This window comes from Monodelphis domestica, chromosome 1, assembly GCF_027887165.1.
Source record: "Monodelphis domestica isolate mMonDom1 chromosome 1, mMonDom1.pri, whole genome shotgun sequence".
Lineage (NCBI taxonomy): Eukaryota > Metazoa > Chordata > Mammalia > Didelphimorphia > Didelphidae > Monodelphis > Monodelphis domestica.
In genome coordinates this window covers 656,861,043-656,874,893 of record NC_077227.1, presented here as the reverse complement: position 1 = coordinate 656,874,893, position 13,851 = coordinate 656,861,043, and the positions used below count along the sequence as shown (strand labels likewise).

The 13,851-nt window shown below is 38.0% G+C and overlaps 1 pseudogene; it reads left to right on the top strand.

Annotated features, from left to right (window-relative positions):
• The first annotated feature begins 4,520 nt into the window (after positions 1 to 4,520).
• Positions 4,521 to 5,247, top strand: LOC100032123 (phosphoglycerate mutase 1-like; annotated as a pseudogene).
• Positions 5,248 to 13,851: the final 8,604 nt, after the last annotated feature.

Genomic DNA, 13,851 nt, shown 5'->3' with positions numbered 1-13,851 from the left:
GCAAGATAGTGTTAATCATGTATTTATAGAATAAACAGAAGCCAATTCACTAAGTGATAGTCCCTTCCACCTTCCCCATGGAATGCTCTACTTCTACTTTTCCCTTGATGTTCACTACGTGATCAAACTTGTTGGCCATGACAATCTTCATTAAATGGTAAGAGAGGCAGAAGAATTTGGTCTTAATCATACTGTGAACCCCAGCTTTAGCAATGAATATGAAGTTGATGATAGTGCCTGGCCAGCACAGTGTTATTCTTAAACCGGTATTGGCCATGAAACATAGAGTTGCAATTGTTAAACATCCTCATGGTCTTTATTTAAAAAAAAAAAAACCTTTACCTTTTTTTCAAAATCAATTCTAAGCATCATATTCCAAAGCAGAAGACTGGTAAAAGCTAGGCAATTGCAGCTGTGAGGTGTCTAAAGCCTAATTTGAACTGGGAACCTTGCATCTGTAAGCCTGGATCTTTACTGGGTCATGTACTTGACTTTTCCCACTGTATTTAAGTATTTCCTTATGACTACCCAAATAGACTTAGTGTGGTAAATAAGTCTTGGGCTTCATGTCTTGAGTTCTAGGATTCTTGCTGCTTTTGAGCTACATACCTGTGGCTACAGAAGCCTCCACTATATAGTAAGTGGCCTCAGATAGTTCCACCTTCTATCCCACTGATTTACCTCACCCAACCCCAATCACTCAATTGAAAAATCTTTTGGTCTCTTCTCAGTCTTAGTCTGTCTCAATTTATCTCCTGTATTTGACCTGTTGACTTCCCTTTCTTCCAGAATGCTCTCTGGGATTTTATATGACACTAATTTCTCTTGGTTTGTTTCCCACTTGTCTAATCATTCTTTGTAGACTCATAATATATATCATTTATTTCCTATCTGTGTTTCCCAAGTTTCCAACATAGCATCTTTTTTAAATCTTGATTCTCTCTCCCTCCCTCCTTTCTTCTCTCTCTCCCTCCTTCCCTCTCTCTATCTCTCTCTCACAGACACATATCATATTCATTGTCATCTTCCCTCGTGAGTTTCACTGATATCTGTGTAGATTACCATATTTATCTATCTAGCCACAGTTTTTCTTGAGAGTGTATATCCCATTGAACTTGAATTGAAATGTAACATCCCTTAAATTGATCTCATTACCTTTCTCCTTTTTTTCCACTCCTTTCCCAATTTTCCTTCTTTCTAAAGTATCACCATCCTTCCCACATTTCAGGATCATATTTTCTACTAAATCCTCTACTCTTCTCGTTCTCTTACCTCATGTATCTAATCTTTTGTCCAATTTTGCTGTTTTTACTCCCACAACATTCATCATATCAAACCTTCTCTCTACTCACACAGCTATCATCTTAATTCAAGCTATTATTTCTCACTACCAAAATCATTAGCATAAAATTTTAGTTTTTAATCACATATCCTGAGAATATCTATCAATCTCTTTCCTCTTTAGTGATGAGGAAGTGTTATTCTTTCAAAAGATGCCTTGCAATTATGGGCCGTATATTGTGTTAAGATTGTACTGATTTTTGATGTGACAAAATTTAGATCTATTTTCATCCATTTATCATTCCAAAAGTATATATTATGGACTATGCAGAATGACAACAAACTTAAGCTGTCTTCCTGAAAGGTGGCATGTTTCATGTAATTTATTCTTAACATTTCCATACTAATAGAGTCTTTTAAATAAACATCAGTTTTCCATAGGGAAATTGAATATTTCTAGGGCTCTTACTGATCTTTGATCTATTTAATGTATTTGTGGTCAAGGACAAAGTTATGAGTTCAGAACTGAACTAAAGGCTCCCCAATTCATCAATCAAAGCAATATACGTGTAATAGATCTGTGGATATCAATTGTTCAACCAATAATAATTTACTCTTGACAAAGTTTGGGCTTTTTTGGTATGATTATTTTGCTCCTTAACTAATGCATTATATTTTTGAATGCATTTAATATACTTCGTACTAAGCAGTCCTCGCTTGGAACCCTCAACAAATAGTATGAACATTTCACTGGGATGTGTTTGGAGTGCACATTGTGATTCACATCTTTTGATAAGAGATGTGTGATGTCTTACATTAAGAATCAAATTAGGTTTATGTAAGATAGAAAGCTAGTGAAGTGTATTGTTAATAATTTATGTACCGGTTAAAGAATTGGAAATTCAAAGTATGTGCATCAATTGCGGTCAACAAGTCATGATATATGTTGTAATGGAATACTATTTTCAGTTAAGAAATGATATACAAGATGATCACACACACACACACACACACACACACACACACACAATAAAAACCAGAAAGTTTTACATGAAGTGATACAAAATGAAGGGAGCAGAACAAGAAGAATATTGTACACAGTTACAACAATAATGTATGATAATCAACTGTGAATGACTTGACTTATTAACGAGGCAAAGATTCCAGATATCTCCAAGAGAATCATGACAAAAAAAGATATCTACCGTCATAAAAGGAATAGAATCCAAATACAAATCAGAATATACCAGTCTTTACTTTTCTTCATCCATGAATTTTTTCCTAGTGAAATTAATGTGTTTCTTCTTTCACAATATGATAAACAGGGAAATATGTATTATATAATATTATATATATATATATATATATATGTATTACATTGCCTGCCTTTTGGGGTAGCAGGAGGGGTGGGAGGGAGAAAGAACATGAATCGTAAAATATCAGAAAATGGATAATGAAAAAAATGCATTGGCATGTAACCTGGAAACATATTAAAATAATTTAATTTGTGCACTCTCTGAAATGTTTTAACTAATAATTATGAATTTTATACATCATTGTTTCAGTTTTTCAATTGTAGCAGAGGTTTAGAATTGGAGTTTATTGTCTTAACCAGACATATACTTTACCCATTCTTTCCTTATATGTGTGTATAAGGGCAATGGGGCGAAAATGTCACTTTCCTTTCATCAGTGCTTCTTCTTCACCCTTTCTCTGGGATCAGGACAAACTTTTAAGGAGTAATAAGGAGAACTTTCCTTAGGCTCCTGTATAACTTTTGTAAAATTCAAGATTTATTTATTTTTTGGAGAGAAATTTCAGGAAAAAGAAATGTGCTTACTCCCAGAATCAAGAAAGTGAACTTTTTGGAGAAGGTGCCATGAAGATGCTTGAAGAAGCCACCTACTGCATCAAAAGATCCAGAATGAACTTTGGGATGTAGTGAATTGAACTGGGGGGGGGGGTTCAACACATTTACTCTAATTGTAAACTTTTATGCCAAAGGGGATTGCTTCCTAATTGGCTTTTTGTCAACGTTCCTACCAACCATTGGTTTTGCTCTCTTTTTCTTTTATTTCTATCTTTTCCCCCCAAATTAATTTAATTTCCCCTTAGAAAGTGAAATATTGTATGCATCTCTAGTAAGAAATTTTCAGAGATATAAGCTGGTTATTTGAAATGATTCATTTTGAAGACTAGGCATGTAAATCTGGGAGATTTTGACATGCTCACCTCCAAATGGAATCACAGGGGGGAGATTGTATAAATATAATTCACATTCCATACTGACATTCTACCCTGCATATCATTTATGTACTTACACTGTGGGAATGCTGTGTGAATTGACGTGAATGCATGGGGGATAGAGGATATAAGGTTTGGTAGAGCACCTCACCCACTCTCTACATCCAGGAAGGTGGCTAGAGAGGCTAGCTGAGAGTCAGGCAGCAGAATCCAGACACGTGATCAGTTAGGTTACATTAGACATTAATCTGCTTTCTCTATCTTAGGTGATTATTAATAAAACTCTATGGAAAATAAGAACTTGGAATTATTGATATTGATTTCAATTTAAGTATCTGCACCTCCCAGGTAGGAGACCTGGTTGGATTCCCAGTAGCCAATTGTGTAAATAGAATCAATGTCCCATATGACCTCCTACCCCGCCATTCCATTTGTGTGCTTATTCTGTGCATGCACGTACACTCACACAATGTTCATGAAGCCTAAACATGCAAATGAGATGCTTGGCAAGACTCAGGATGGGATCTAGATTTTATTTACACACTCCTGACACTTCAGGTGTGGTTTCCTGATCTTGATTCACTCAGTTTTTTTCTTCATTACTCAGTCTTTTGTCATGGAAGCATTTTTATTCATACACAGAAGGGAGCAAGAAGACCAGAAAAAATATCAATCAGGTAGGACAGCTTTGAAAGTTGCATATTTAAACAAAAAAGCCAGCTGTATAAATTAACATTTGTAGCTTCTCTTCTTATGTTCATATATATATATATATATATATATATATATATATATATATTTATATGGAAATGACCATCTAATTTATTGTTTATTAAGTATAAATGTTTTAAAGCAAAATGATAAAGTACAGTATATGGATTTAAGCTTTTGTTCTGTAGGTTCACTGAAAGCATCTCAAGAATAAATCTGTTAGGTGACCTGAATCTCAGTGCTCACCTGTCCCATCCGCACTGTCTTCTGTACTCCCCTCACCCATGGCTGCCTACAAGCTCCTGTTGATCCACCACAGAGAGAGCGCCTGGAACCTGGAGAACCTCTTCAGCATCTGGTGCAAAACGGACCTGAGTCCAGTGGGGTCCTGAGAGGCCCAGTGCAGTGGTCAAGCACTGTGAGATGCTGGCTATGAATTTGATATCTGCTTCCCCTCTCTCTAGATGAGAGCAATTTGTACCCTTTGGATAGTATTAGATGCCACTGAGAGGATATGGTTGCCTGGAGGGAGGACCTGGCGCCTCAGTGAACGGCATTATGGAGGTCTGACAGACCTCAATAAAGCAGTAGTAAGGCCCTGGGTCAAAATCTGGTGATGATCTTCTGATATCTCACCACCTTGAATGGAGGCCAACCACCCCTTCTTCAACATCGACAAATACCAGCACTATGCGTATCTTACTGAGGATCATTCACCCTCCTGTGAGAGCCTGAAAGACACCGTTGTCCGGGTTCTACCCTTCTGGAATGAGGAAATCATCTCTCAGATCCAGGAAGGAAATGTGTTCTGACTGCAGTGCCTGGCAATAGCCTTCGCAGGATTGTCAAACATCTTGAGAGGCTGTCTGAAGAAGCAATAATGAAGCTGAACTTACCTAGTGACATGACGGGAATCTGAAACCCATCAAGCCCATGCAGTTCCTTGGGGATGAAGAGACTGTGGGGAAAGCCAGGGAGGCTATGGCGGCCCAAGGCAAGGCCAAGAAGTGAAAAGCAAGCTACATGGCAACAGTAGCCAGTCCTTCCCTGCCACATCTCTCCCCTGCCTGCTCCACACACTGACCTTCACCTTAGGGATCCACATAGAGCTGCAGGTGGTGGACTGATGATTCCTTAGCTCATTTCTTTACTATTTCAAACCAGTTCCTGTCTCTCCTGTGGACCCTCCCGTCAACCACTTTAGTCAAAATGCCTGCTGTGTGGTTTGGCACAATAAGGACCTGGTTGGGGCTTAAGGAGGGGGACATGGTAAGCACTGATCAATGTGGGGAGTTGAAAGAAGCAGTGCTTCCAGTTATTCCCACGATCCAGTTCTGCCAGTAGGGCAGCCCTCTCAGGGCTGTTGTAGTAAGCTATCATTTAACAAACAATGACAATCTAACTATTCATCATTTTCCCCCCTAACACAAGAAAAATAGATCCGGGAGGTTGAGATTATGTGCTTATGTTTATTTGTTGTCTTTATTTTCACAAAAGCCTTTACTAGACTAGTTGTTTTTAATGGTTCTTGAAATTAAACTGTCCCACAGAGTCATCATCAGAGAACTCAAGCTGCACCAGAGGGCAGAGGAGTTCCTGATGTCTAAATAGTGGTTGAGTCCACCCCACTATACATTTTATAGCCCCATCTCTCCTCTGTGGCAGTGAAATGCCCCTAATTCATGTCAAAATGTGTCTCCTTATCCCATTGCCTTCTAGCCACACAGACCTGCCACCATGGTCCTCATGAGTTTTAGCACAAGTACTAACCTTGCCCATCCTGCCCCCATTTTTTTGTTGTTCATTTTAATAAAGGAGTGATATGCAATTTAAAAAAAGAATAAAATCTGTTAGAAAGTAGGATGGCAAAGTTCTTATATACTTCATCCTATCCCCTGGAAGGGAAAAAAAAATTATTATAAAGGTTGGGATGTCCGGTCAAGATGGCAGCTTAGAGGCAGCAAAAGTTCAGACCTCTGAAAACCCTTCCTTACTGATCACAAACTGAATGCTCCTAGGGGACTGAAATTCAAACTTAACAACAGGACAGAGCCAGGGAACCCTCCTGGAGTTGGATCAAAAGGTATGCCCCCCCAAAAGCCAGAATCCTAGATTGCTCAGGTCTAAGGGGAAGGCAGAAGGAAGGTCCCAGGACCCCCCCCCCCCACCCAGAGCACTGAGCCCACAGCAGCAGCGGGAACCTCAGGGTCAGCAAAAGGGCCTCAGGGCCAGCTGTTCTGAAGGGTGCACCTTGAAAGCAACCTGGGCCAGTCTCGGGGTGTTCAACACAGATGGCAGGGAAGCAGCCTGAGAGATAAGGGGGGAGCATGTAGCCTCCTGGCTTGGTCCTTCCAAATGAGTCTCACCTGAGGTTTTTGACTCAGGGCACATCCAGACCAACCCAGCTGAACCTAATCCCATCAGGAGCCCTCAGAGCTCAAGGAGGCCAGGACCCCTCTCCTCTTAGAGTGCAGGGCCCTCTGAAAGGACAGGAACCTCAGGGCTGGCAAAGGCACTGAGGTATCTTGTGGATAGTGCTGTGCCAGGTTCAGAGCCTGACAGTAAGGCAGCAGAGAAGCAACTGGAGGGAACTGAGAGCAGTAACTCCCAAATGGCCTGCAGACAAGAGAGAGCAGGCCCTGGGATTCCCTGGGAAGATAGAGCAACTGAGGAGAATGGACAATTTGCCTAGGGCTAAAGCCTTGGACCATCAGACAGATACACTAAGAGCCAGTCCTCCACATTCAGATAGAGATGGAAAACAGTACAGAAGTGCAAAAGCCTCCAAACACCAAGAAAAGCAAGAAGAAGGGAGTGATTTTGGACACATTTTATGGAGCAAAATAGAGGAGATAGAAGAGGAAACACAAACAAATGCTCCAAAATCTTCCAAAGGAAAAAGAAATTCTCCACAAACTCTAGAATAATTTAAATTGAGAATTATCAAAAATAGGAAGCCTTCTGGCAGGAAAAAGGGTAAACAATGCAAAAGGAACTCAGAAATATGAGAGACCAAATTATGCAAATACAGAAACTGCTAGAAGCCTCAAAAAACAGGTCAGACCAAACTGAAAGGGAAAACCAGTCTTTAAAGGTCAAAATCAGGCAACTGGAAGACAATAATCTTCCAAAAGAGCAAGAATTAATAAAGGAAAGTCAAAAGACCAAAGAATCAGAAGACAAAATAAAATATCTCACTGACAAGGTGACAGACATGGAAAACAGAGGAAGGAGAGACAATCTGAGAATCATTGGTCTACCAGAAAGCCAGAAATAAACAGTAATCTTCATATCATAATACATGATATCATCAAAGAAAATACAGAATAGTATACATGTCAGACCTTTGGGAAGGGAAAGATTTCAAAACCAAGCAAGACTTAGAAAGAGTCACAAAATGTAAAATAAATAATTTTGATTACATGAAATTAAAAAGCTTTTGTACAAACAAAACCAATGTAACTAAAATCAGAAGAGAAGCAACAAATTGGGAAACAATCTTCATAAAAGCCTCTGACAAAGGTTTAATTACTCAAATTTACAAAGAGCTAAATCAATTGTACAAAAAATCAAGCCATTCTCCAATTGATAAATGGGCAAGGGACATGAACAGGCAGTTCTCAGCCAAAGAAATCAAAATTATTAATAAGCACATGAAAAAGTGTTCTAAATTTCTTGTAATCAGAGAGATGCAAATCAAAACAACTCTGAGGTATCACCTCACACCTAGCAGTTTGGCTAATATGACAGCTATGGAAATTAATGAATGTTAGAGAGGATGTGGCAAAGAAGGGACATTAATTCATTGCTCTTGGGGTTGTGAATTGATCCAACCATTCTGCAGAGCAATTTGGAACTATGCCCAAAGGGCAATAAAAGACTGTCTACCCTTTGACCCATCGATAGCACTGCTGGATTTGTACCCAAAAAAGATAATAAGGGAAATGACTTGTACAAGAATATTCATAGCTGTGCTCTTTGTGGTGCCCAAAAATTGGAAAATGAGGGAATGCCCTTCAATTGGAGAATGGCTGAACAAATTGTGGTATATGTTGGTGATGGAATACTATTGTGCTAAAAGGAATAATAAAGTGGAGGAGTTCCATGGAGACCTGAACAACCTCCAAGAAGTGATGCAGAGCAAAAGGAGCAAAATAAGTAAAACATTGTACACAGAGACTGATACACTGTGGTACAATCGAACATAATGGAATTCTCCATTAGTGTCAATGCAATGTCCCTGAGCAATCTGCAAGGATCTAGGAGAAAAAACACTATCCACAAGCAGAGGACAAATTGTGGGAGTAACAACACTGAGGAAATGCAACTGCTTGACTACAGGGGTTGAGGGGACATGTCTGAGGAGAGACTCTAAATGAACACTCTAATGCAAATACCAACAACATGGAAATGGGTTCGAATCAAGAACACATGTAATACCCAGTGGAATCGCGTGTCGGTTTGGGGAGAGGTGGGGGTGGGGGAGAGGAAAAGAAAATGATCTTTGTCTCCAATGAATAATGTTTGGAAATGACCAAATAAAATAATGTTAAAAAAAAGTTTGGACAACATTATCCTTTTAAAATAGGGTTGCCAGGAATTTATATTAATTCCAAAGAGATTTATTTATAATTTATTTACAAAATATAGAAAGATTGAAATGAGAAAATCAGAGAGACAATGGAGTAAGCTATCTAGCTTAAGCACTTAGTATTTTTACTCCAACCCCTGGCTCAACCAGAGAGGTCTCAGCCCTTGTAGCCAAGGACCTGGGGAAGTCTCTCTCAAGAGGTAGGTCTCTCCTGAAGCTAGTTTCTTCAGAAAATATCCAGGAAATGAGTCAGCTTTTTCACTCACCACATGTCAGTCCAAAGGAAGAGATTTAAGAACAGTCTCACCAGGAACAGGGTCTCAGATCCAGTTATCAGATTCTTCTCCAGTCCCAATTCCAAAGAATGAAGAACTGTATCTCACAGGAATTTCAACTCCAAATAGAACTGCACTCAGGAAGTTGTAACTCCCATTTAAAGACACTTTCTTTTGTGGCACTTACCGTGCCTTCCCCTAATTTTACTTCTACCAATCACAGTTAAAGTTTTGCTTGAGGACTGCCCAGTGGCAGTTTAATTTTGATTCATCGCCCACTATTGCATACATGGATCACAGAGCTCCCCCCACTCAAGTGTGAATGGGGTGTTTACACCTTTGGAGATTAAATCTAAAAATGGGCAAGGGAGTTAATTTAATTTTCACAATCAGGGGAGAATTAATTTCATTTTCACAATCAGGGGAGAGTTAAATTTAATCTTCACACCCCACATGTTTTGGTTTTCTTCTACTAGGTCTTTATATTATGAAAAATTTTCATTCACCAAATATGGCAATGATGCCTGACAAATATAGCAGTATCTATTTCAGATTATCTGAATTTTTTAATGGATCAAAGGTAAATCTGGGAGACTGTGGACCACTGTTTTTAGTCAATAATCAAAACATATTTATTAAAGACTTAATGTGCTCCAGATACTTTACTAAGCACTAGATATACAACTTTAGAAGTCAAGAAATATGATACTCATTATTAATATGAAGACATGCAAAATATATTTCTGAATGAGTAGTGAGCCCTGAATGCCTGTCTTCCTGACTTCGAGGCTAAATCTTTTTCTGTTACAATCAGGATACTTCTCCACCCAGAGTAAGTACATAATAACCCTTTGCTGTGTGAATCACTCATTTCGTCTCAGTATGAATCATCTAGTTGCTAAATAGACATGCATTATTTTTATGTTACATGTACATAAATCTATTTTTACTCAACTAGACTGTGAATGGAGTTTTCTATAGCAAGAACTAGACCATGCTTCTGTTATAAGTCCTGTAATACCTAGTATAGTGCTAGACACACGATAGGTACACACTAAAAATTATTGATAGAAAAAATGAGTGTATCACTGAACCTGAAACTTTGGGTACTTTAGGTCACAGAGCAAGTCAGTGAAGCCTTACCTTCTTGCCTTACTATCTTGTAGAAACTCTGACATGATTCAGTAGCTTTTCTCTTTCCTTTGATTGGAAATGACTAACTAATGATTAATTACTAACTAGCTAATCATGATATATAGGTATAAATATCTGTAATACATATGTGGTCTGATATATAAGTATATATAAAGATACTCTCTAATAATCATATTCTCCATAAAATATAAGTATATATATATATACATATATAAAATAGTATATATATGTACATATACACATATATGTGTGTATATATTTCCATATGATTGGTAGTAGATGGAAAACTAATTCAGATTGTATGAAATAAGAAAAACACCCTGTGTGGATCATGTTAAAGGAGGAATGCAAATTGATAGCCAAAAAATATATAAATATATATTCAGCATTTCTAATAAACTTGTTCAGAATAGAAAACATAGTCTATTCTGACACTCCCTTGCAATTCTATCATGTGACATCATTTTTATTCCTTATCAGGTTGTACTTGTCCTGTCAAGCAGCACAGAAAAAAATTGGAATTGTACCTTTAAATCAACCCCTAAATAAAAAAAAAAAACACTGAAGCTGAAAGAGACCTTCAATTTCCGGGGGTCAAAAGCATAGTTGTCCATGATATTGGCTTATCTAATAATGTACAGAGAGTCAGATTTCCAAGGTACTTGAGGGTTCCAGATAGATTCATAGTAAAGAGGGATTTTGGCTGATTTCTTTTTCAGAGCTGGAGTCACCCCAATAATGTATGCTTCGAAGAGGAGAAAATCATTTTTATCAAACTGATGAAGGTACAGAGAGTAAAAATCTGCCTGGAGGACCCAGTTCACTAGTTACTTCATCTAAGATGTCAGATGTACCTGTCACTAAGCATTGGGAGTAAAATGGCTTGCCCAGAATCACACAGCAAGGAGGGGATTGAAACCAGACTTGAACCTAGGACTTCCTGTCTCCAAGTCTGGTGCTCTATGCACTGAGTATCCCAGCTGCCTCCTTTACTGATGACATCGGATGATATGATGGTATTTTTCTCACTTAATACTCATGGTCCCTGTCTGTACCACATGAGAATATATTTGCACATACATGTTATCCACTTGTTTTTTGAATGTCTTGTGAAAAAGCCAACAAGCATTTATTAAGCACTTCCTAAGTATCTGGTACTATACTAGATCTGTGTAGATAGACATTTTATTTCTTCAATTTCCTTTATTGTTTCTTTTTTTTTTAATTTTAAACATTATTTTATTTGGTCATTTCTAAACATTATTCACTGGAAAAAAAGATCATTTTCTTTTCCTCCCCTCCCCCCCTCCCACCACTTTTCCCTCTCCCATGGCTGATGCACAATTCCACTGGTTATCACATGTGTTCTTGACTCGAACCCATTTCGCTGTTGTTGGTATTTGCATTAGAGTGTTCATTTAGTGTCTCTCCTCCAGTCATATCCCCTCAACCCCTGTAGTCAAGCAGTTGCATTTCCTCAGTGTTGTTACTCCCACAGTTTATCCTCTGCTTGTGGATAGTGGTTTTTAGATCCCTGCAGATTGTTCAGGGACATTGCATTGACACTAATAGAGAAGTCCATTACCTTCAATTGTACCACAGTGTATCAGTCTCTGTGTACAATGTTTTCCTGGTTCTGCTCCTTTTGCTCTGCATCACTTCTTGGAGGTTGTTCCAGTCTCCATGGAATTCCTCTACTTTATTATTCCTTTTAGCACAATAGTATTCCATCACGAACATATACCACAATTTGTTCAGCCATTCCCCAATTGATGGGCATCCCCTCGTTTTCCAATTTTTGGCCACCACAAAGAGTGCAGCTATGAATATACTTGTACAAGTCTTTTTCCTTATTATCTCTTTGGGGTACAAACCCAGCAGTGCTATAGCTGGATCAAAGGGCAGACAGTCTTTTATCACCCTTTGAACACAGTTCCAAATTGCCCTCCAGAATGGCTGGATCAATTCACAACTCCACCAGCAATGAATTAGTGTCCCCACTTTGCCACATCCCCTCCAGCATTCATTACTTTCCATAGCTGTCATGTTAGCCAATCTGCTAGGTGTGAGGTAATACCTCAGAGTTTTTTTGATTTGCATCTCGCTGATTATAAGAGATGTAGAGCACGTTTTCATGTGCTTATTAATAGTTTTGATTTCTTTGGCTGAGAACTGCCTGTTCATGTCCATTGCCCATTTATCAATTGAAGAATGGCTTGATTTTTTGTACAATTGATTTAGTTCTTTGTAAATTTGAGTAATTAAACTTTTGTCAGAGGTTTTTTATGAAGATTGTTTCCCAATTTGTTGCTACCCTTCTGATTTTGGTTACATTGGTTTTGTTTGTACAAAAACTTTTTTAATTTGATGTATTCAAGATTATTTATTTTGCATTTTGTAACTCTAAGTCTTGCTTGGTTTTGAAGTTTTTCCCTTCAAAAAAGTCTGACATGTATGATATTTGGTGTTCGCCTAATTTTCTTATACTTTCCTACTTTATGTTCAAGTCATTCACCCATTTTGAATTTATCTTGGTGTAGGGTGTGAGGTGTTGATCTAAACCTAACCTTTCCCACACTGTCCTCCAATTTTCCCAGCAGTTTTCATGAAATAGTGGATTTTTGTCCCAAAAGCTGGGATCTTTGGGTTTGTCATATACTGTCTTGCTGAGGTCTCTTGCCCCCGGTCTATTCCACTGATCCTCCTTTCTGTCTCTTAGCCAGTACCATATTGTTTTGGTGACTGCTGCTTTATAATATAGTCTGATATCTGGTACTGCAAGGCCTCCTTCCTTTGTATTTTTTTTCATTATTTCCCTGGATATCCTTGATCTTTTGTTCTTCCAAATGAATTTTGTTATGGTTTTTTCTAAATCAGTAAAAAAATTTTTTGGAAGTTCCATGGGTATGGTACTAAATAGATAGATGAGTTTGGGTAGGATGGTCATTTTTATTATATTGGCTCGTCCTACCCATGAGCAGTTAATGTTCTTCCAATTGTTCAAGTCTAGTTTTAGGTGTGTGGAGAGTGTGTTGTAGTTGTGTTCATATAGTTCCTGTTTTTGTCTTGGGAGATAGATTCTTTGGTACTTTATTTTGTCTAAGGTGATTTTGAATGGGATTTCTCTTTCTAGTTCTTGCTGGTGAGCTGTGTTGGAAATATATAGAAATGCTGATGACTTATGTGGGTTTATTTTGTATCCTGCAACTTTGCTAATGTTGATTATTTCAATGAGCTTTTTGGTTGAATCTCTATGATTCTTTAAGTAGACCATCATGTCATCTGCAAAAAGAGATAATTTGGTCTCCTCCTTGCCTATTTTAATGCCTTCAATTTCTTTTTCTTCTCTAATTGCTACTGCTTGTGTTTCTAATACAATGTCAAATAATAGAGGTGATAATGGGCATCCTTGTTTCACTCCTGATCTTAATGGGAATGGATTTAGTTTATCCCCATTGCAGATGATATTAGGTGATGGTTTTAGATATATACTGTTTATTATTTTTAGGAATGACCCTTCTATTCCTATGCTTTCTAGTGTTTTTAGTAGGAATGGGTGGTATATTTTATCAAAGGCTTTTTCTGCATCTATTG